Genomic DNA, 22,538 nt, shown 5'->3' with positions numbered 1-22,538 from the left:
ATTTAACCCCATCACGCTCATGCTGGTCTTGCCATGAGAGGTGGCTGTCGCCTCTCCAGATGTCTCGTGCCCATCCTTGTGTGAACGTGTGTGTTAACTATGTAACTCCGTTGCAAGAAAGAAGTAGGAGATGGACATTGGGAGAGTGTACCTGACAATGTCACTGCCGGATCTGTCACCAACACAGAGATGTAAGTGTCCCCCTCCTCTCACGGCCACTGACCCATCATGGACGTGTTCTGCTTATTTTCTCTCCTCTGAAACTCATCTACCTCTGCCCAGGCTTCTGTGCCTTCCTCTGGTCAGACCCCTGACACCTGGATTACTAGAATGATCATTGCCTCCAGTCTGGGCAACCCCCTCTGTGCTCACAAGGCTGCCCGAGTGGTCTGGCCGGCATGCCAATGTTGCTGTGTCCCCACTGCCTCTGCCCAATTCGGTGAAGTCTCCGAGCTTCTTATGGTTCTCCGAGTAAAGCCCAGACCGCCCCACCTGGCTTGCAAGGCTGTGGGTGAGCTGGATGAGCTCATGCGTCTTGCACACTGCACACTTCCTCGTTCACCCTGAGATCCCAGGACACCCGTCCCCAGGAGCTATCCCCGGGTGGAGGAGGTCATCCAGAGGACGTGACCGCCAGCTGAAAGGAGAGCTGGCTCAGGACAGGTGGAGGATCTTCACCCCCTCCCTTGTCCTTGGAATGTACACGCCACCTCAACCACACCGTGTTCCCACAGTGGGAGCTGTTTTCAGGGACGCAGCCTTGAGAGAGGCAAGTGTTGCTGAGACCATCCGGACGGTGTGTACGACTGAACCTCATTAAGGCCTCTCTATAAACTTTTAAGATTCTAGAAGGTAGGTTCAGAGGTCTACTCAACTTGAGGCCCCCAAGATAAGACTTTATAAGTAAGTTCTCTTGCTTATTAAACCTGCCACTCACCAATCTTTCTTCCATCTCTCCCTGTCTGCTGTGCATGGGGCCAGTTTCAGATTTCACCCCAAAGGCTCCTGAGCTCATGAACCAACACCCTCTAAGTGCCCACCTGTTAGCCTATCACAGCATGGCCCCAATGTGCTGAAATTCCCAGCAACTTCAGTCCCCTGAAAGACTGTGGGCTCCTGGAGGGTGGGGGCTGTGTTCTGTCCATCTCCACATCCCCAGCACTTAGCAGAGTATCTGGTAGATTAGGGTGGCCCTAAGTATCCAATGACCACTGTCCTTACCAGAGGAGAAGACAGACAGACACACACACACACATACACATATAGACACATGCAGTCATGTGAAAAGGGAGGCAGCGATCAAGGGGATCATCTACAAGCCAAAGAAGGCCAAGGACTGCCAGGAGCCACCAGAAGCTGGGAGAGAGGCACGGGGCAGATTCTCTCTCAGAGCTCCCCAAAGGAGCCAAGCCTGGTGGCACCTTGATTTCAGACTTCCGGCCTCCTGAACAGTGAGAAAATGTATTTCTGCTGCTTGGGGCCACCCAGTTTGTAGTATTTTGTTACCGCAGCACTAGGAAATGAACACATCCAGGAAGACTAGACCCAGGGACAAAAGTGTTCCCAGGTCTGGCAACCCAGAACAGCAAAGGCTCTGCTGATACAGCGAGGACTGCTAGGAAGCAGAGTTCCCACACACCAGGTCTTGCACGAGACCTCCAGATCTTTATATACTGCAGGGGTTGGGGAGCCCCATGATGGCTGTTAGTGGAATCTTCACCGGCCCAGCAAGATGGAGATCCAGGTTAATTTCAAGGACATAACATGTCATTTAACCAGAATGTCTGGGCTGCATCACGTCTGTTTACACAGGGCTCATAAAGAGAAATATTGGGAGAAAATGAATGAGAAACCTACACTGGGGCCATATCAAGGAGGACGTTCACTGCTAGGCTCAGAAGTTTGGATTTGCATCCTTAGACAATGGGAACCATTGAAGTTTTAAGGGTTTTGAGCTTGGGAATGCCTTGTGGCTTCGGGAAAAATGATCTGGCTATAGCTATGTATCAGTTATCAAGCATCTGGCAGCAAGTAACAGGACCATGATCTAAGGTGGCTCAAAGGAACTGTACTTACTGACTAATACAGCAGAAAGACTAGAAGTATGCTTCAGGTATGGTGTGATCAGGGCTCTAGATCTACTAAGCTTCAGTTTGGCTCCCCTCATGGGCACAAGATGTCTTCCGGAGGAACTGAGTTACTGAGTTAAAAATGCTTTCATATTCATGTACGGTTGGAAATAAAGAGAAGCTTCCCAGGACTCCCCTCATGGGCACAAGATGTCTTCCGGAGGAACTGAGTTACTGAGTTAAAAACGCTTTCATATTCATGTACGGTTGGAAATAAAGAGAAGCTTCCCAGGACTCCTTTCCTAGAAGACACAAGTATATTTCTCTCTGTATCTTATTGATCCAAACAGGGATTAAATCTACATCTTCCCGAGCCAGATTCTGGCAAAGAGATGAGCGTGGTCATGATTGGACACGATTAATCAGCTGCCTTAGCATGGATGCTGGATGTAACATATTAGTGTAGAGAGTGATTCTGGGTTAGTTCTGCTGGCTCAGATGCCCCCAAGATTCCCAGGGGTAGAAGGGGGCTTAAGGGTCCTGCATCCTGCATTCCCTGTGATGCAAAATGTACAGCTCTCCTTCCACATGCTTACTCTTGAGATAGGCACACGATTGCTGACCCATGACCCAGTGAGGCCTGCCAGCCAGATTCCTCTTCTGGAAAAACTCAACCCCAGAATAGACGAACAGCGGGAAGTGAAACTGTAAGGAGTGTCATGACAATCGTCACGACGTAGAGGGGCTGGGGCTGCAACCACCAGGAAAATGGTAGGGCAGACCCCAGGGCTTAACAGAGGAAGACTGTGGGCAGGGAGAGAACAGAGCAGAGAGGGGGTGAGAGGAGGGAGAGAAAGGCGAGGGGTGGGGGTGGGGGGGAGGAGGGCCACAGAGCCAGAGCTAGAAAGACCGGCTGTCTTTCTCCTTCCAGCTTCTGTCAGTCCCTCCCTCTGTCACTCCTTTCATCTAAGGAAAATTGGACCCCCCAAACCGTGGTAAGTAAAACACTGCCCTAAACAAACCGCCACGTGTGCACCAGCCCCGAACTCACCACTGACAAGCCAGGCGGCCCTTTTCTGCCTAATCACCCAGATGGCATCAGGGCCCATTAGGATCCTTCCATTCTGATAGGTGAAGAAAGGGAGTGGGGGGAGAGGGAAATCAATTTCCTTCACCATTATTACTGAGAGCTTTGCAGTTGCTTGGAGTACATGGGGGAGGGTGTGTGTGTGAGCATTAAATCAATGTCAGGGCTCCCCGGGGGACTCACCCTGCAGACACTCCCAGCAATGACTATGACTGCTATTCCTGGGCAGGGCATGTCGGGAGACACACTCAGGGTGACAATGGGGAATGCCCTGACACAGCCCCCGACGCGAACTCCCGGAAATGTCCACGGGTCTCATAAGTGCTGTCTCCATGGCCTATCACAACACTAGAATAAACAGGAGGGTGGGGGGAGTCCTCTCTCCCACCTGGTAAGAACATTATAACAGAAAGGATGTGGGCCAGAAAAAGCCTTGCCAGGTTACCCCATCGGAGCCTGGGATGCACATCTTTATAGATAAGGTGATGACTTATGCATGTTTCACCATGGAGTCACTTAATTAGGAATTCCCATCTCACTGTGGAGTCACCTAGGGGAACTGCCAAGAACCTGGGGCTGAAATTAAGAGCAGACTTTGGTTCTTGCCTGCAAAGTGGAACAGCTGGATGATCAGGGTCCACTTACATGCCCAATCTGGTCTTCTCTCCAACTCCGCTAGGAAAAGATGGCAGGGTCCTAATTACTAAATGGTTAATCTTCTAGTGGTGAATTTTCTCACTCTCTCCTCCCCCTCTTTTTCAATATGCTCCTTTTCTACTTCTCTCTGCTCCGAATAGCTCCCCTTTCCTCCCTCAAGGAAGGCGGAGAAGTCTCCTGGACCAGTCTTCACCCATTCCCTGCGGCAGGCCACCTCTCTGCCAGGGGTGGGGGCCCAAGTTGGAGGCCCACCATCAAAACAACTAATTTTCACTGGGCGCTTACTACATGATCGGCCTAGTTTTAAGGGTTCAGCATGTATGAATTCACTTGATTATTACAACAACCTATGGGATAGACAATTACTAGGCCCATTTCCACAGAAGAGGAAACTGGGGCACAGGGCTACCTAAACTAGTCTAAGATCACACATCAAATGACGGTAAGGCAGGATCGGAAGCTGGAAGTCCCATCCAGCTGGCCCTGGTCTGAAGCACACACTACAGTGTCCCTCTGATGAATGATGTGCTAGGGAGCTATCTCCCTTCCGCCGCAAAAGGCTGACCTCTCCAAGGAAAGCAATGCAAGCTGGAAGAATTAAGTGCCCTCTAGAACACACTGTGCCTCCTTCCTCTTAGCATTGCTCAAAGAAGTTGCAGAAGAGGTACAATCCCTGTAAGGGGATAAAAGCTGTACGGTCACATTTTTTTTTTAATACCTCTTAAACCTTGTGTCCAGCATTTAGTCTCTAAGACTGGCCTTCTGCCATTGAGCAAGATGTCTCCAATGCCCCCACCTCCCTCTAAAGGAGAAAGGGCAAACCTGAGCCCCCAAACCTGAGCCCGAAACGGGGTCCGGTCCCAGAAGCCCCAGCCCCCGGCCGCCCCGGGACTGGCCCCTGCCTGCAGTCAGTCCCCAGGCCTGGCGCTCGCCCTGCTCTGGACCGCGGTGCAGCCTCCGCATCTGGGAGGAAAAAGCGGTGGCGGGCCGGCGAACCGGGGCGGGGAGGGGGGGGGTGCCGCGCCGCGGGAGCCGCTCTGCGGCTCGGGACTGGGCCCCGGGCTCGGGCCTTACTACGGCCCCAGCACCAACGCGCTCCTCCCCTCCCCCTCCCCGAATCCCACCTCTAGTCCCGCGCCCTTAGAGGAAGTCGGTGGCTTTGCCCGGTCGCCAGCAGGGGATCGGCCCCTTCTTGCTACGGTGCGAGCCCATCTCGGGCTCTTCGGGGCACCTCCACTTCCACTTCCTCCCGGGGGCTGACCGCACGGGTTCCCCGGAGGTTCTTCCCTGGTCTCGCCAGCCTGTGGGCGGAGGCCTCGGCGCGGAGCGTCGCGAAGCTGTCCCCGCAGAGCCCTCTCCGGGCGGCGATCCGGTCCCCGCGCCGCCTCCGGCGTCTCCCCAGCCTGGCCTCCGCTAGCCGGCTGCGGTCCACGTGGCTCCGGAGCTCGCAGGAAGCCCTGAGCTAGCGGAAAGCCGAGCCGAGAGCGGGCGGAGGGGGCGCGGGGGGGGAGCGCGGGCCCGAGGGGCGGGCGCTGGGCGGAGGAAGGGGAGGGCCGCGCGCCGCCGAGGCGCCCGCCCCGCTCCGGCGCGCCGCGCTCCCGGCCCCGGCCGGCCAGGGAAGCGGCCCCTCCCCGGCCGCCCGCCCGCCCCTCCCGTTACACCCGGGGGAAGGTGTTCCCGAGACCGCTCCCATCCTCACCCCGCCTCCCCGCCTCCCCGGCTCCAGCCTCCGCCGGCGGAGCTCCACTATGCCAGACAGTTTCGACACTTTGCAAAGACAAAGACCAGAGAAAGGAGGAAGAGGAGGACGAGGAGGAAGAGGAGGTGGGAGAGGAGGACGGACCGATGTGAGCTGGGAAGGGGGCGAGTGTTCGGGACACCCCCCCTTTATTCTCCCCGGAGCCCCTCATCCCCAAAGCCGCGGAAACTCCAGCGTGTCTCCAGCTGCGGTGAGCGAGCGCGCCGAGTCCAACGCTGCCGGGGTGCGCGGGGGGCTGCGTCCGCCGGAGTTGGGGCTCGGGCAGTTTCGAGTGTGTTCTCCGAGTGGAGGGGTGAGTGCCCGGAGCCGGGAACAGAAGTGGTCGGGAGGGGTCTAGGAGGGTGTCACAGTGGAAGTGGGGACTGAAGACCCCAGGCGCCCGGAGGAAGACACACGTAGGGAGACCCCTTCCCCATCCACAGCGTCACCGGGGTCTTTGAGAGAGGGCGGAGGTCCAGGAGGAGGCTGGGGCTCCGGGATCTTCAGCCGTTATTAGAAGAGCTGCTGGGACCTCGGCGGGGAGCCTGCGCCGGGTCCGGGGCAGCGGTCCCCCGGGTGGCCCCAGTGACACTGCACCGGCGCCAGGCTACAATCTCCCGGGTCGGGGCCGCCAGAGGGCGAAGCGGCCAGCGGGGCCGCGGGTGGGATGAGTCCCCTCTGGGCGGCTGGCTCCGGCGCTTCCGAGTGGAGCGAGGGGCGCGGGGGCGCGCGGAGGCTGCCGGTGATCCGGTCCGGCGGCGGCGGGACGGGGTTGTGATCGAGCCTCCAAATCCACTGCGAGCAGGAGCACATCCGGGAGGTGGCCATCGCCCCCGGGGACGCCGCGGGCCCTCGTTGCTCCGGAGATGGTGGAGAAGTTGGCGCTCTGGACGTGGCGTGGTGGGCAGGGAGCGACTGGGTGGGCGCAGGGGAGGCAACTCGAAACTCTTGAGTCCGCCCCAACCCCGTTAGGCGCCGCAGTTGCAGCGACATAATCTGACAAAAGTTAGCAACTTGTCTGCGTTTCTCGGGTGTGTGACCTGCGCGGGGCAGAGTCCGCTACTCGGGAGAGCGCAGGGGCGGGCAGCCGCGGCACTGGGTCAGAGCGCCCGGATGGGGCTACGGCTAGATTCGGAATCGGGACCGTGGCGCAACTTTGAGCTCCTCCTTTCGCCGAGCGTGTGTTTGAGCGTGACCTTGCGGGAGGAAGCGCTGCTGAACTTGAGATGGGGGTTGAGGCTGCGCCGGGTCTGCCTTCTCCTTGTCCCGAGGCCCGGTCTCTGGGGAAGGGCGTCTGCAGAGTCTGGGTTCTGCTCGGCGGCCGGAGCCCGGAGTCCCTCCAGCCTGCCGCCCCAAGGTCCTAGCCAGCGCCTGCCACTCGCGGGGCTTGGTGGGGGCGCTCGGCGGGTGGACACGTGCGCGCCCAGAAGTGCGCGGGTGGTGGGGGCTGGGCGGGTCACTGCGTCTCGCGGGCTCTGCATGTCCCGCAGCTGAAGACGGCCCGGTCCCTGAGGGCAGTGACCCCTTTGCCGGGGGGCCGCGTCAGGCATCCCCCTGGCTTTCACGTGCCCATCTTCAGGGACTCCTCGCCTCTTCTGGCTCACCCTCCTCGCGGGCCCCTTCGCCCCGCGGATTTGTGCCGAGATGGGCCCCCAGGGAGACAGCGAGCGCGCACCCCTGCTGGAGGCCGAGTGTGTGTGTTGGGACAGGGGGAGTGCGGGGAGAACGTGATTAGCAGGGAATGAGGTTGTCCAAGCGTCGTCGCCACCGCGCCTGACACACAGTAGGGAAAGGCTGTTTGCAAAGGCCTGTAGATGGAAATGCGCTGGCAGGGGTCTGACGTCCACCTTCTCTCCTTGTTCTCCCTATTTCTACTACGAAATTCACGTTCATCCACCGAATCAAGCCCTTTAGGCGTCTAGGCGTGCCTTGAGCACCTACTACGTGCCGGGTTCAAAGCTGGGCTGTGCTTAGAAGCTGAGGGCGGAGGCGCCTGGTGTTCTTGCCCGGGAGCTGCGTAAGGGCGCCCGGGACTTTCGCAAAAGGCAAGGTGCAGTGCCCCCTGCCGGCTGCTTTGGAAACTGCCGCTTGGCTCTGAGGTGGGGAAGGGGCGCCAGAGGCAGGGTGCCTGGGCTCCCTCCAGGTCTCTCCTTGAGCCTCCCCTCCCCGCCCCAAACACCATGGCCTGGCCATTTTCAGAAATCCCGTGGTTGGCTGAAAAGACAGACCAAAGTTCACCATTCCAGCCCCCCCCCCGCCCTTGCCCAGATCCCGGTCTTCCACCATCTCCCTCTCTGATGTTCAGGCCTGAGACTTGGAACTCTCTGAATCTCAGTTTCCATATCTGTAAGATGGGGTCATTACTATTACCATACAGATGTGTGGCACAGAGTGTTACATATCATTGTGTGAATGTGTGTGCATGTTTACACGTTCAACATATGTGCATATTCATCCAATCTTTGACTTCAAGTCTGGGAAAGGGAATCTCATTTTACAAAAAATTTATTTTTGCTGAATAAATAAATAACAATGAGTAGGGAGCTCCTTCCTCCATCTTTGGACAACCCTACGAGCCTGGAAATGTGCTGCCCCTGCGTTCTGCTGGTCCTGCATTTGCTGTCCAGGCTTTACCCGTGTGACAAGGCAAGGGCCTGGGCAGAAGCAGGGTCTTCCCCTCACCTCACTGGGTTGGCAGGCCACAGGGCGCCTCTTGAACACTGCCCTGAGAATGGAAACAGGAAGTGTTGCCAGAAGTGAGAGCAGAGGGCTCTCTAGGGGGTGTGAATTCTGCTCCTCCAGGCTCCGCCTCAGCTGCGGAAGCTGACTTCTGAGCAGCCTTCTTGCTGACCGCAGGGCCCTGTTCCCACCTGGAGGCACAGACTGGGCATTCCCTCAGCTGGGTTTACCAGCACCCCGCTAAAGTTGGGAACCTCCATAGAATTGGCTGTCTGGAGCCTTTGATCCCCGAGGTATGGTGGGATGGATCCATCTGTGGGCCTGGTAGTGAGGGATCCTTGCAGGTCCTGGAGCCTCAGGGGTGTGTGTGGCTTTGTGCCAGGTGGGTCTCTGTCGCCCCTCTGCACCAAGCTGCCCCCCAGGCCAGGATATCTCCTGGAGGCACGCTCTCAGCAGCCTCCCATCCCCCAGTAAGGGGCCTCTTTGAATCGCTGGGTCAATTCACCTTGCTTGAGTCCCTTGCTTTGTGGCAGGCTGCTGACTCAGAAGAGTTATATTTGGACAGGGCTTTTTGCCTTATGGGATTTAAACCTTAACCCTCTCCCTAGGCTCCCTCCCACACCATGAAAAGCAACCAAAGTAAAGGAAAAAAAAAATCCACCAGTCATCTTATCCTGCTTCCTAGTAAATCCTATATGTACTAAGGATGAACGCCACTGGCCAGTGGAAGAGCTGCTGGCCTGGTCACAGAGAATTCTAGAATAAGGTTCACAGGCACTTTGTTCTGTTGTGGAGCACATGGGGAAACTTCATACTCCCTTGTAGACCCAAGGATCTGAGGCCTCTCTCCTCTAATTTGGGCACACGAGCCCAACCTTGGGCCCCAGAGGAAACCCGTTCTAGTCCCAGGGCTAGTGCTCAATTTGCTTTGTAACTTGGCACCCACACTGCTCCAGGCTCTGGTCTCAGTTTCACTCTCTGCAAAATGAGAGGCTTGGAGTTCTGCTGACATGGCCTTGGGGCCTTTAAAGCCTTTCTTCATGAAGACAGCCTGCACCCTACTTGCTTTTGCTCCAGCTCCATCCTTAGAACCTTCCAGATATTCCTGGCATCACAGACAATAGGGCCATCCGTGCAGGGATGCCTCCCTTCCCTTACTTACTCACAGAGAGTTCTCCAGACCTGCAGAGCCCATGCCCATTTGGTGAAGTCACTCGCCAGCAATTCTCAGCACTGGACATTGAGAGATGGCCCGGAAGTTTCAGACTCTGGGGTCTGAATGTTGGCAGAGCCGAGGTAACATTTGTGGGGATCCCCAATGCTGCGTGTGGCCAGTAGGAACCTTGGTGACTTTACCAGGACCAATTTGGTTCCCACTCCAAGAGCTGAGAATGTTCATAGAAATCATTTCGTTCAATCTTTCATATTAATGAAAACAATACTGAGGCCCAAGGGGGAAATCATGGGACGCTGGGTGACAGAGCTGACCTAGAATGCTTGCTGGTCTCCTAAACTCCCAAGTAGGTGAGACCTCTCTGTTTCCCCTTCCCCACACCCATATTCTTTTCTGCATATCTTCTGCGTATTTAAGTTTCCTCATTGGAAACTGGCATTCCTTGGGAACCCTGGGGTTTTATTGTTTCTTGGGTCTTGTTGGTTGCATCGTTTTGATTTCAGTTGAACCAACATTTATTAGGAACTTATTATGTTCTGGTCACTGTGCAAGATGCTGAAAATATAGGGTTGGAAGAACATGTGATCGATCCTTCTGCCTTCCCCCCACCTCTGGCCTGCCCCTCAGAGGTCACCATGTGGTGGGGGGGGCGCCCAGGGGCATGAAGAGTATGTCACAGTGGTTTGTACAGGGTGACCACGTGCGTGTGCTGAGAGAGGGCTGGGACAGAGAAGGGAACGTGTTCCTGTGCCTTGTGGGACCCACGGAAGGATTCACTGAGGAGACAAAGCCTAAATACCTAGGGGAATCAGACTGCGGGAAAGCAAAGTTATTTTCTTGACTGCATTGAACTGATGTCTAATCAAATCTAATCAAAGTGGTGTGCACCCTGCCGAGAAAAATTAAAGTAAAATAAAATAAAATAACAGACTGGGCGTTGGTCTGTCTGTTCTGCGTGGTTCTGCAGGGGTGCGGGAACTGAGATTTTAGGGGCTCAATGATATGGCCCCATTCCTGTAGTAGATGCCGATCTCCGGTTTACTTTGGTGGGATTTATCATTGCTGCTCAGCCAGAGTGCAGGTCCCTGAGTTATGATCTTCCAAGGGTTATGGGCATTGCAGTGATAGTATGTAAGATAGAGATTAGCTGCTTTGCTTTCACTTTAAGAAAAATAAAATTCGGTGCTTTATCTTTAATCCTCGTCCTTATACTTGATCTCAGATTTAAATGGCTGCCTTGGGAGACGGGGTTAAAGGTATGGCAGGCAGTGTGTGGGGGGACAGTGCCCAGGGTTTCAGGCACAGGACTGTGTCTAGCTGTGTGAGCTCAGGCAAGCCCTGTACCTCAGGGGCTAGGGTGGAAGTGCAGGTGGGTGATTATCTCCGGATGCATGGTGAGGATTAAAATTCATGCACGGGAGAGTGCCCCAGGAGGGGCCTCCTCATATCCCAGCTAAGGGCCTGTGCAGGAGGGTTAGCAGGGTAAGTGCTGAATGCTGGAGGCATGGTATCCGAACAGAGCATGTGGGAAATAGAAGAGCTGATGGAAGGCGGAACGTCCTGGAAAGCTCGTGGAAAAACACTTGACGTACGGGGCTGGAGTTAATGTTAAATGGTTTGTTAGTAGCCCCCGCTGGAAGGAGCGAGGCCGAATGACTGGGTTAGAGTAACAGCTTGCTTTTCTCATTCCTGTGGATTGCATAAAGCTGAAAGTTTCTTTATCCTTAGGGCATTGCCAGGAGCAGGGGTATCTGGGGGCGGAGGGGAGTGCACAAGTGAGGGCGTGGCACGCCCCGAGCCCCTCCTGTGTGGCCTGGCTGGCTTAGCAACAGGTGTGATCTGTGTCAAAGTTGGAGGCACGTGGAGGAGACTCAGTCTATCGTGGTGCACACTGGGATGAGTGTTAGGGACAGGACCCTGGGGTCCGGGTATTTCCTCCTGAGTCAGGTGGATCCAGACAGGGCAACCACAGGCCTAGGGCTCAGAACTCCTAGCTCCTGGTCCTGATAATCCACCTGCTCCTGCTGAGGACCTTGGGTACGTCCCTGAACCTCTGAAGAGTCTCCCATTTGCTCAGTTGGTAGATGGCACTATGTAATTCCCACCCTGGCCGGGAGAGTTGGGAGGGGTCCGTAGGATGAGACCATGGACCTGCCTTAGTGGTAAAAAATACAGTAGCTTCTAATTTTTATTAAGCATTTAGGGTATGCCCGGAACAGTGGCAAGTATTTTAAACATCGGCTCGCCCCGGGTTCCAGTAGGAAACATACACTCACAAATGGAGCAGAGTTTAATAAAGGGAATGTCTCCAGAGCTGGGAGTGGTATGTAGGGAAGTCAGCAAGGGATATAGCAGGACCTGAGCCCAGTTAGCACCCCCCCCCCCACCGTCCCCTACCCAACCCCCAAGGGGCAGATGGAGGGATGGGTGAGCAGGACCAGGAGTGTGGCAATAGGAGCTGAGCGAAGCTTCTGAAGAAAGCCTCTCTCCTCAGCCAGGAGGATAAGGCTGACACCTTGCTCTGTCCTGCCTGCTTTTCACAATCCTTGTGCCACCAAGAGCTGAGCTCACCCAGCAGCCGGAGGCCAGGGAGTTCCTTGTTGGAGCTTCTCGGGGACTGGACAGGACTGGAGGCTGATCCTGCACTCACCTGTCATCTCCTTTGATTCTACAGCAGCCAGGGGCGTGGGTGGTCACAGGATCCACAAAGGACAGAGCTGGAGGCAGGTAGGGAACTCCCTTCTTCAGGGCCGTACCGCTGGTGGGAGCCCAAGTTTTAACCTCCGTGCTCTGTTCCCCTAGTAAGATGCAAGAATCAAGAGTAAGATGTTATTATTAAGAGCTTTGTGTTTTCAGGGCGCCTGGGTGGCTCAGTCGGTTAAGCATCTGCCTTCAGCTCAGGTCATGATCCCAGGGTCCTGGGATCATCCGGCTCCCTGCTCAGGAGGGCGTCTGTTTCTCTCCCCCCCTACCCTTCCCCCACCTCCCACTAGTGCTCCCCTCCCTCAAATAAATAAAAAAATCTTTAAAAAATAAAAAGGACATTTACATTTTCAGTAGCATCTTTGAGAAGCAGAGTAGCCTCAGTATTAAGGTTTCGGGGTCTAAGACTTATCACTTATGGCTCAGTGATCACGTCACTTACCTTTCCTGGGTCTCAGTTTCCTCTTTTGTCATGGGGATGATACTCCGTACAGTTGATGTGAAAAATGAATGAGTCACTCAACAGATGTTAGCTTTTGTTCCCAAGAGGACCAAGGTTCGGACTTGTGGTGTGAGTGTGTGTGTGGGGTGGGTGGCGGGTTGTGCTCCCTCTTGCTCTTCTGGTCTATTCCATATTCAGATAATAGTGTTTGAATATTTTTGTCTTAAAAGTTTTTTCCTTCCAAAAATATCTGGGGATGTTTGGACCATTTCTTCTGACTATGTGTGTGTGTGTGTGTGTATGTACATGTGTGTACCCACGTGTGTGTGTATTTTTTCTTCCTCCTCTAAAGTATATAAAAGTTATCTTAACCAGGTCTGATTCTGGAGCCCTTAAGAGAATATAAAATGCAGGTTAAAAATCTCAGTAATTCAGAGAAGTTGAGAAGGAAAGAACATTCATTCCAAATTATTGGTGGAATTAAAAAGGGGGTTTCAGATGACTTTTGGTAGGTCCACGTGTGGGTATGCAAAGAAAATCGTTTCTTTGGATTTCACCAGCTACCTTCAAAAAATTCAAACCCAAATAGATACCATCGTGATAGATTTTGCTACATTAAAAAAAAATCCATTTGAGTCCACATTGAACTAACAGACTATAGTGGCTAACAGTTCTCTTCATGAATATTTACTTAGCAGAGGGCTCTTGAGAAAAACCCAACCAAAAAAAAAAAAAAGAGAAAGAAAAAAGAAAAGAAAAACCACAACCAAAGCAGACCCAGCTCCTTCTCTAACTGAGAGTGTGGAATGACTCCAGAATATTGTTTCATGCTCAAAGAGCCTAAAACAACTCCACATGAAAGATGAAAATCCATCTAATTGGGCATTTACCTTTTCAGAAATAAAAGGCTCAGCGGAAAGAAAAGAAAAGGAAAGAAGAAAAGAAAACCTCTTTCCTTGGAAGGCTAGACTGGAGCTCAAAATAAACCTCCTGAAATCGCTTGGCCCAGTAACGAAGGGCTGTGTCCCCCCTCCCGGTCTTTAGTGTAATATCCTCAGAGAGCCGCCCGAGGCTCAAAGCCCTCCTGAGAGCTCAAAGTCCTCCTGAAACCCCCGAGGTCTGCGTTCATAGCCAGTGGCATCTGCAGCCCTGACCCTGTTTGAACTCCACTCCAGCTCGTCTAGGTGCTGGGCTAGGATGAGGGTCCTCCCCATGTTACAGAGGAAGTGACTGACCCAAGGTCACACGGTCTCTTGCACGCAGATCCTTCCGTGTGCCCGAAATTTCCTCTGTGCGGAGTGGGGAGGCATAAGCCCATGCCTCCCAACAGCCTGGCTACCCCGGGACACATCTTCTTCAACTCACCCCTCACAGCCCCCACCTTCCCACCTGAACTGTCAAGATGAGTCGGGTGACCTGGTCCACACGAGGGCCTGTGCTTGGGAAAAGGCAGATCCAGGTCTCTGACCCTGGTGGGGCCCCCTCCCTTCATCCTCGCCCCTGGGGGCCTTGCTATATCTCCATCTCACCCTAGGCTCCCCCGATCTGCGTGGCTGAGTCTGAGAACAGGGGCAAAGGAACATAATCGAAGTCTCGGTTTCCTAAGTAGATCTTAGAATCAACTTAAGGAGCCCAACCTTTGTCATCATAATGCTACAACACAACACAGGACAGCACAAGACCACATAACATCAGATAGCAGCCACGGCTAGTGCTTACCATTCCTGTAAAGTCGGTCTGGAGGACCAGAAGCCGACTTGGCCGAAAACCAGCTTGGGCCTTAGGAAGCCAGAGTGAGCGCTCCATCACCGGGGGAGGCCCGGGGGAGAAGCCCAGGGCAGGTTCTGCTGGTGAGGTCCAGGGAGGCAGATCACACATAGCAGAAGCCCCAGAAGAACCAGTTAACCAATAACTCGGACATTCAGTTAGGGGATTTCCCAACCATGTAGTTATTTTGCACGTAAATACTCTTGTCAAGGGGAAGAAGTCAGTGAGGACATGGGGTCAAAGGCAAGGAGCAAAGGCATAAACAGGATTTATAAGAGAAGGGGAGAGAAACAACCAGCAGAGCCTGAGAACTGGGAACCTTGCTTGTAAGTCTTTCGCAGGGTAAACTGATGAACAGAGCAAAGAGGTTGTGTGCATTCTGTCCTTGGGGATTTCAAAGAATATCCTTTCAGTTGATGGGAGTTTCTAGAAAACTGCGAGAGTTGAACTGTGGAGCCTCCGTGATGGCTGTCTTTGGTTGCCTGTGGCCGGGGTCTACCGTCAGCATCTCCACGTGGGGCTGGGCCAGGATGCGCTCTTTCCATCAGCAGACTTGACCCTTCCTTTAATATTACTTTCCTGGTTTCCATAACAGCCCTATAAAATCACTGCTCGTACATTTTCCCTAATCCCATTTTACAAATGTGGAAACTGAGGCTCAGAGAAGTGAAGCCACTTGCCCCAAAGTCACATAGCTAGAAAGTGGCAGAGCCAGAATCCCTAACTGCCTCCTTTCTGCCCAGAGCCCCAAATCTCAGGCACCATGCTGTGTAATTCCCGGGATCACCCCATTCCTCTACATGGGGGGCTTGGGAAGGGCAGGACAGCCGCCCTAAGAGGTGCAGATAGAGAACACATCACACTGGCCATCTGTCTCCAAGCCCAGCCCGTGGTTGGGGCTCCAAACCTCTTCTCGGATTCCCCATTTGGTGTTGGTTGGATGGGTTTAGTTAGCTAACCTTGGCAGTCTGGGGAGAGTTTAAATCTCTGCGCCGGGTCCCTGTGTTGCTGATTACAAGCACTCATCTTCTGGGTTGCTGTCATACATTGAATTCAGAGAGCCCCACGGTGCCTGGGGATTGAGGAAGGGCTGGGAGCCAGCCGCAGAGACAGGACTGTGAGCAGAAAGGCTTAGTCAGTTTGTCACCAGACGTGCAAACCCACCCAACTCCCAGGGCCTGCTCTGAGTAAAATGATTAGTAAAAGTGGCTCTTGCAACATTGGAAAATTCCCTTGTAATAACATCGTCACAATGGAGAGAAAGGTCTGCTTGTTGTTCTTCCTTGAAAACACTGTTAGTCCTACCACCTGGTGGAGAGTCTGATGAAGAAAGATGGTTGCTTGGGAAACATAGGAGCTACCACGAACAAGAATGTCCTTGTGGGGGGTATTCCTGGTTGTTCCTAAAGCAAAATCTGAAATTTCAAACCTCAGTCTTTAGGCAAAAAAGGAAATTAAACCAAAGGAGGAGTTGAGAAGCCCGTGAGATTGTGCACCACTGCCTATGAGAAATTTCAAATGAAAAAACCGCCTTTCTTGGAGTGGTTTGAAGAATTGGTTCTGCTGTTATTTTTCCGTCTCTACCTGTGACCGGGAACAAACGGAACTGAGCAAAACCGGTCTGCGAACTCTAGGATTAGAAAATTAAGCCGATGCCTCTACCATGCCAAACAACAGTTTTGAATATTGGAGTATGCCTGCCTCATTGGGAAGCTGCCCCTGGGATGAAGTAAAGGAGGTTTCTCTTTTTCTCTGAGCAGGAGCCCTGGTATCATAAGCTGTGACCATTACCGGAGGGAGGTGGGGGGGAGTGAGTAGATTGAATGATAACAAATGACAGAGTTTGCGCATTTGCAGAGCATGAAACAAGAGAGAATTGTAGAATCCGAGCGCTTGCAAAGAGGCTTAGCAGTGCCCTTGTTCAACCTTCCCCTAGTCCAAAATTTCAATTATTCATCTACTGAGTCATTCATTGATTGGCCCAATAAAAAACGCTGGCTCTGCCACTTCTTAGCTGTGTGACCTTGAGTGAGTTGCTTTACCTTTCTGTGTCCCCATTTCCTTATCTACCTCCCACCGGGTACTAAAGTGAGCACTAAAGGAGTTGAGCTGGTACTTGGAAAGGGTTTAGAACAGTGCCCTGCAGAGTGCCCACCCTAAGGGCTTGCTCAGTGTGCGCTCCGATCATCATCATCATCATCATCATCATCATCATTCAAGTTTAGAAACCCTTTGCTCAGTCTCCCACGAACTGACTCCTCACTTCCACTCTCCCATGTGGTGGTGGTTCTGTCCTCTTGATTGGGAGATCTGTTCCCCACACAGTGGCCTTTTGTCCTGGACACCTCTATGGATGAAGAAGCTCTTCCCCACACAGAGCTTCCAACCTTGGAGGGCTGCCTGGAGGAGGTGGTAGGATGCACCTCTCCCAGGCTATCTGCATTTAAGGCTGAGAGAGTGGGCTGGGCTGTGGTGTGGCCACTGGACCGTAGAGGCAGGTGAGCACACCTAAGACGAGACATTTTGGATATTCCCTGCCCCCTATCTTACAGCTAAGCAGACAGCTCAGAGGCCTGACCTATGCGGTTCCTCAGCCTGTTAGCAGGCAGAGCCAGGGCTGGAAGAGAGCACACAGTTTCGAGTTGCCAAGTCCTGCCTTCATGGCTGGGTTTCCGCCCGACTTGGGAAGCTCAGGGTGTCCTAGAGAGCGAGCCTCCTGCACCCTCCCCAGGCCGGCAGCCAGGGACCCCAGCAGCCGGGTCTCCTGCCTGACCCCCTGCACCAGGCTGTTGGCGTGGCGCTTATAACCCCGTCTACCAGACCACCCGTGCCCACAGGCTCCTATAGGTCTCCCTCTGAGCAAGTCTGTGCTGGGTTTTTTGAATTCTGGTGGCTGTCTGCCCTTTTATCCTTCCTGAGTTTTTGCCCAGGAAATACCGTGTACTGGACGTTTTGGACTCCTTTTAACCTTCTAATCAGGGCTCTGTGGTCATTCTTGTTATCGGTGTTTTGACAGTTGGAAAAACCGAAGTTCACTGGTGTTGGCCGTTTGACCTAAGGTCCCCCAGGTTGGGTCGAGGTGGGGGCTGTTTTGCCCCCTCCCACACCACCATGGCTCGCTCTTGCGGGCCCACGGGCCAGAAGGTTCCTGGGCCCAGTGTGTCTGCCCTCACTGCCCGTACCAACAGCCTGTCACCAACCTCCCTCCCACCTCCCTTCCCTTTGTTCCTGAGAATCAGGTAAGAGGCCAAAAGAACAAAGCCCCCCCCCCCCTTCCCCAGCCATATTTCAAAGGGCTATAAATAAGATGGTTCTTGGTTCTTCTCTCCGGTCACATTCAGCACGGACAGACTTTGTGTGATGCCAGCCCTGTGCTCTGGCTCCAGGTTTTCCTGATCAGCACAACCTTCCTTCTTCCCTCTCATCCACAAAATCTTGTTCAAAAGTCTGTGGTCAGGCCTCCCAAATTAGGCCCTGCTTGCCTGGCAAACAAACCCACGCGTCGTGGCTCCCAGTTCCTCCCAGATCGGAGTGCGGTTCTGGGCAGCCCCAAGGAGGCGGCACAGCCCCAGGATCCCCCTGCTCTGAGGGCAAGTTCAGTGTCCCCGGCAGGGAAGGCCTGGGGGCCGAGCGGGCAGCCAGGGCCAGGAGAACCCAGGCTCTGGGGCAACAATGGGACTGGGGCGGGTGACTTCTGTGTCTGAGCCTCAGTCTCCCCGCTTCTCTCTGGGGTAGCACCGCCCGGCCTCCTGGCCAGGAGGTGCATGAAATAAAATAGAAGACGGGGAGAGCCCCAGAGGACAGAAGGTCTTCTGGCTGGAAGACGGTGGGACCCGGTGGCAGCGGCGGTGAGGGTGGACAGGGCCAGTGCCCAGGGGACCCCATGAAGGAACCCCGAGCTGGAACCGGGGCCCCTCCCCATCATGTGCTCAGAGGAAGGGGGTGTAAGAGAGGAAAAACAGCAAGGCTGTGGTTTGGGAGTCCTGCACGGCCTGCATTCTTTCAGTAATGAGGTGTGGCCGAGGTATCCCTGGCTGCACGTAGGAAAGGTTCAGCCAGACCCATGCTGGAGGAACCCCAGAAGGTGGAGGCTGGCAGCGGCTGGTGCACGTGGGAGTAATCACCAGCCGTGTTGGCGCGTCTGCCCCCCCATGCGAGTAGCACCCACGTCTTCATTTCTCTGGGCTTTGATAGCTGACTGTGCTTGGCGCTGGGAACCCGAAGTTGGAGCTGCTTGGAGAGAGCTGGGAGGCCCAGAGCAGAGGTGCAAACCAGTAAACTGCACCACCCCCACTAGGGATCTGTGGGTGGGGGGGCGAGGGGGACACGGACTGATGACTTTCTAGAGCCCAGCCAGGCTAGAAGGGGGGAAGAAGGGCCTGTGTACCTGGAAGAGGCGGCCCTGGCTTTGAACCGCACCTTGGCCCGTTTCCTGCCCTGTGGCCTTGGGCAAAGGACCTGACTCTTTCAGGGCCGCAGTTTGCATCTGTGAAATGGGGGTCAGCCTGCACACCCCCCGTCCCCCAGAGCACTGCTGCAAAAATTGCATGAAGTCATGCACACGAGATCCTTAGCCCGGTGCTGGCCTCCTTGTCTGTACTCATCCATCCACCGTTGGTAGTGATGACCTCTGCCCTGGAGAAGCGCCTAGCCTCCAAATCCAGAAATCCACTCAGGCCGAGGGCTGCGCCTGGGTGAAGCCCTTCCCGAGGGGGCGGGTCCGCATGGGAGTCCAGGTTTCCTGCCGGCAAGCACACGTGCTTCCTGCTGCCGTTGGTGCTTTTCATATCAGTCCTCGAGGCTGGGCGGGCGGGGCGGGGTGGTGCAGCAGCATCAGGAAGGGGCCTCTCAGCCCCTCCACCCTCGAGTCAGCCGCTGCACCCCTGGCTCCCCTGCCCTGTGCCCTGCTCCCCTCACCGAGCCTGGCCAGCAGCCCTGCTCCAGGCATCCCATCTCCTACTCCAGGTGTTTCTGGGTCATCTCACCGCTGGCTCCCGATCCGCCCCTGCACCTCCTACATCTGAGTCACCTGTCCCCTCTGCAGACAGATCTGCCAGACAGTCTCCCTGCTGATCTCACTCTCCGCGGTCATTTTGTTCTGGTCAGGAATTCAGATTAAGAAACTACCCACCTGCGTGCTGACTGTCTCCCCTTCCCCCCAGTGCAGGGTGGTGCGGCTGCTGGCTTGTGTGCCACACCCCTCCCCACAGGGTGGGCTCCTCACTGGCAGACCCCGAGAGTGTGCTGTTGTCCCTGCCAGGGCAGGGCATGGAGCCTGCAGGGCGCACCAAAGAGAGGCTCAGTGAGCGCCACTGGGGAGGAATTGCATGATCATTCAGGCTCCGATCTTGGCCATGACCTTGAGTAAGTCGCTTACCCTCTTCAAACCTCTACATACTCATCCACAGAATGATACACATAATAGCTGAGGTCACATCACTGTGAAGATTAGCAGAGCTTTTGAGAACAAAGGGCTTAGTTTGGGAAAGCACCAGCCAGCCCTTTAAAGTGGTATCTGCCCCAATTCCTACTACTAGTTTCACTTTACTATATTTGTTTTTAAAGTGATTTCATGTTGGTTTTTACCCACTTGTTTTTCAGTATGACCTTGCAAAGTAGTTGAAGCAGGACCGGTGTCTGTTTTAGCAAGGTGCAAACTAAGATTCAGAGGAAGACCGTTCGCAGACACACAGGCTGGCTTGAGCAGCCTCTCCTGGTCGGCACAGCCACCTGCTGGGCACCCTGTTTTGGGATAGGACATGACCACAGGCCTCTGAGGAAAGATGTCTGTATATTAAAGGGCAGCACTATTATTCAGCGGGCCCCAGCGTTCACAAGGATCCAGATGATCACTTCTCCAGTGGAAGAAGGAGAGGCTAGGATTTCTAAGCAATCTGGCAGCACTCCTCTGGAAGTGATGTGGAATTTTGCGTCTAGTCCTCTGCTCCCCTCCCTAAAGAACCAAAATCAGAGAACAGAATCTCTGAGGAGATTTATCATGTTCTAGTGCATGATGGCCTGCCAATGGGGATGTTTTAGTAGGGGTGAAGAAGGAATGATTTATGGGCTCCCATCTCCTGTGCCGCAGATAGAGTTGGTGGAAATGTTTCTTGCTTCCGAGTCTCCCGGTTTAAGCCCAGCAGTTGGCTGCTGACGGCCTGGGCCGGTACCTCATGGCTGCTGGTTATATGGATAGAAATGAGGGGGCGAACGGCTGGGGGAGGAAGGGAGGGAAGCAGGTGGGGTCTCGGGAGATGCAGGATGGCAAGGTGTGGGAAGACAGCCATGGTGTGGCATTCCAGAAGTTTTTGGGGTGTGTGTTAAAAAGCAAAAGGCAGGGGCACCTGGGTGGCTCAGTCGCTTAAGCATTTGCCTTCGGCTCAGGTCACGATCTCAGGGTCCTGGGGTCAGGCTCCCTGCTCAGTGGGGAGTCTGCTTCTCCCTCTCCTCCCTGCTTGTGCTCTCTCTTGCTATTTCTCTCTCTCTCAAATAAATAAATAAATAAATAAATAAATAAATAAAATAAAAAAGCAAAAGGCAAGGAGAGTCTCAGTAGATCATTAGGCTGCCCCCTGGGATGAGCAGATAATAGAGTGGGATAATTAGGTTTTCTGTGCATTTAGCACCCCACCGCTGTGTTAGGAGCCAAGACACCTAGGGCCTGGAAGGTGCGTGACACCTGGGGAACGGTTCTAGCTTATGAAATCCCATAGTTGCCAGCATGCCAGTCAGGGTTGGGAATCCAGTGCAAAGGACTGAAGATACGCACAGGAAGCCATGGGCAGCCGAAGGTAAGGTGGCTAACTCGGCTCGGCGTGCGCAAGGGAGTAGGTGAAAGAAAACATCTTGGGCGTGTGACACGTGAACGAATTGTTTTGTTCATTCTCTCATTCAGGAAATAGGAACCGACTTTCTCCCACGTGGCCCATGGTGTGTTGGGTGGTGGTGGCAGAGTGTTTGTGTGGGACAGGCATGCTCGTGCTCCTGTGGGGTTATCAGGCTAGTGACACATGCTCTCTAGGCGTGCAAGGAATTCTGGGTAGTGACAGTGTCTGGCCTCGTCTGGGTGGTCAGCAAAGAGGTCCCTGGGAAGGGCCATTGATACGAAATCTAACGGGTAAGTAGGCAATGCCCAGGGAAAGGGGACGGTGTGAGCTGGGGTTGGGAGGGAGGAAGGTCTGGGTTACAGTTTACAAAGGTCCCTCTGGGGGCTGCTGCGAGCAGGGGTTGGCCTCAGGGGAGGTGGCAGGGGCAGGTCGGAGGCTGGGGCCGTGAGCGCCCCGTCTTCATTCTTCTTTCAAATATCAGGGGCTGAAAAGAAAGTTTCATTCCGGGAGCTTGTCTTTTCTGTGACACTGAGCCCTGACTGCTCTGGCTCAGGCCACGTTGTGTGTCTTCTGTGGAAACATCCCATCCCCTCAGCAAACTCCAAATAGAATCTATTTATTGTCAACACCAGGCGCCTTTAGACAAATCTTCGGTTGGTCTGTAACTAAATCCTGTTGACTTTGCATCTAAAATAGCTCTTGAATCTTCCATCTCTCCTCCACCCCACGGCCGCCCTGCCTTAGTCCTGGCCCTCCACATCTCACAGAATCACCAACTCGGGGCTGATCTTTCTAAGTTGCAAGTTTGTTGTGTTTTATCACCATCGCTGTGTGTGTAACGATGACTTGGTGATTGTATCAGTGAGCTTTCTCTGCGTAACAAACAGCTCTAAGCCTTCATGCCTAAAACAAGAAACATTTGTTATTTCTCCTGATTCTGTGCATTGACTAGACATTTCTTGTGTCTGGGCAGTGTGGCTGGGACTTGGTGGTGTGGTCTATGCACCAGGGGACCAGCTCAGCTGGGGTAATGTGGCTGCAGAATGATTCCTAGCAGCGAGAAAGGGGGATATTTGGGACATAAGCACTGTTGAAGCTTTTATTTCTGTCTTTTATTATTGACTCACTGGCCAAAGCAAGTTACATGGCCAAGTTCAGATTCAGAGGGTGGAGAAGTGGACCTCAATTCACGTGGGGACGGGGATCAAAGACACACTGCTAAGGAGGATGTGTACAAGGTGGCCCGAGCAAATGGGGTCCGTTACTCTATGCATCTGTCCCAGGGGCTAAGATGAGGACTGTGGAACCGGACAGAATGGGGGCGTCCCGCTGGGGGCTGTTCTGTACCACTTAACTGCCTTTGTCATCCTGGTCAGGGTTGTTCACAGGAGCTCT

General features: G+C 54.1%; 1 protein-coding gene and 1 long non-coding RNA gene across 8 annotated transcripts in view; one reads left to right on the top strand and one right to left on the bottom strand.

Moving 5' to 3' along the window:
* The window catches only part of LOC113914157, a 28,108-nt gene extending 22,851 nt beyond the window's left edge, over positions 1–5,257 (bottom strand). For both annotated transcript variants that reach the window (XR_003517396.2, XR_003517397.2), the window contains exon 1: positions 4,938–5,257. This is a non-coding gene — a long non-coding RNA (uncharacterized LOC113914157). The remainder of the gene's footprint in view (positions 1–4,937) is intronic.
* Positions 5,258–5,461: 204 nt separating this feature from the next.
* ST3GAL1 (ST3 beta-galactoside alpha-2,3-sialyltransferase 1) overlaps positions 5,462–22,538 on the top strand; it is a 94,526-nt gene continuing 77,449 nt past the window's right edge. For all 6 annotated transcript variants that reach the window (XM_027608765.2, XM_027608737.2, XM_027608756.2 and 3 more), the window contains exon 1: positions 5,462–5,762. The gene's annotated coding sequence lies outside the window, so the exon portion shown is untranslated. The remainder of the gene's footprint in view (positions 5,763–22,538) is intronic.

This window comes from Zalophus californianus, chromosome 4 (assembly GCF_009762305.2).
Source record: "Zalophus californianus isolate mZalCal1 chromosome 4, mZalCal1.pri.v2, whole genome shotgun sequence".
Classification (NCBI taxonomy): domain Eukaryota; kingdom Metazoa; phylum Chordata; class Mammalia; order Carnivora; family Otariidae; genus Zalophus; species Zalophus californianus.
Note: the sequence above shows the minus strand (reverse complement) of the source record. Positions and strands in the feature narration are given on the sequence as shown.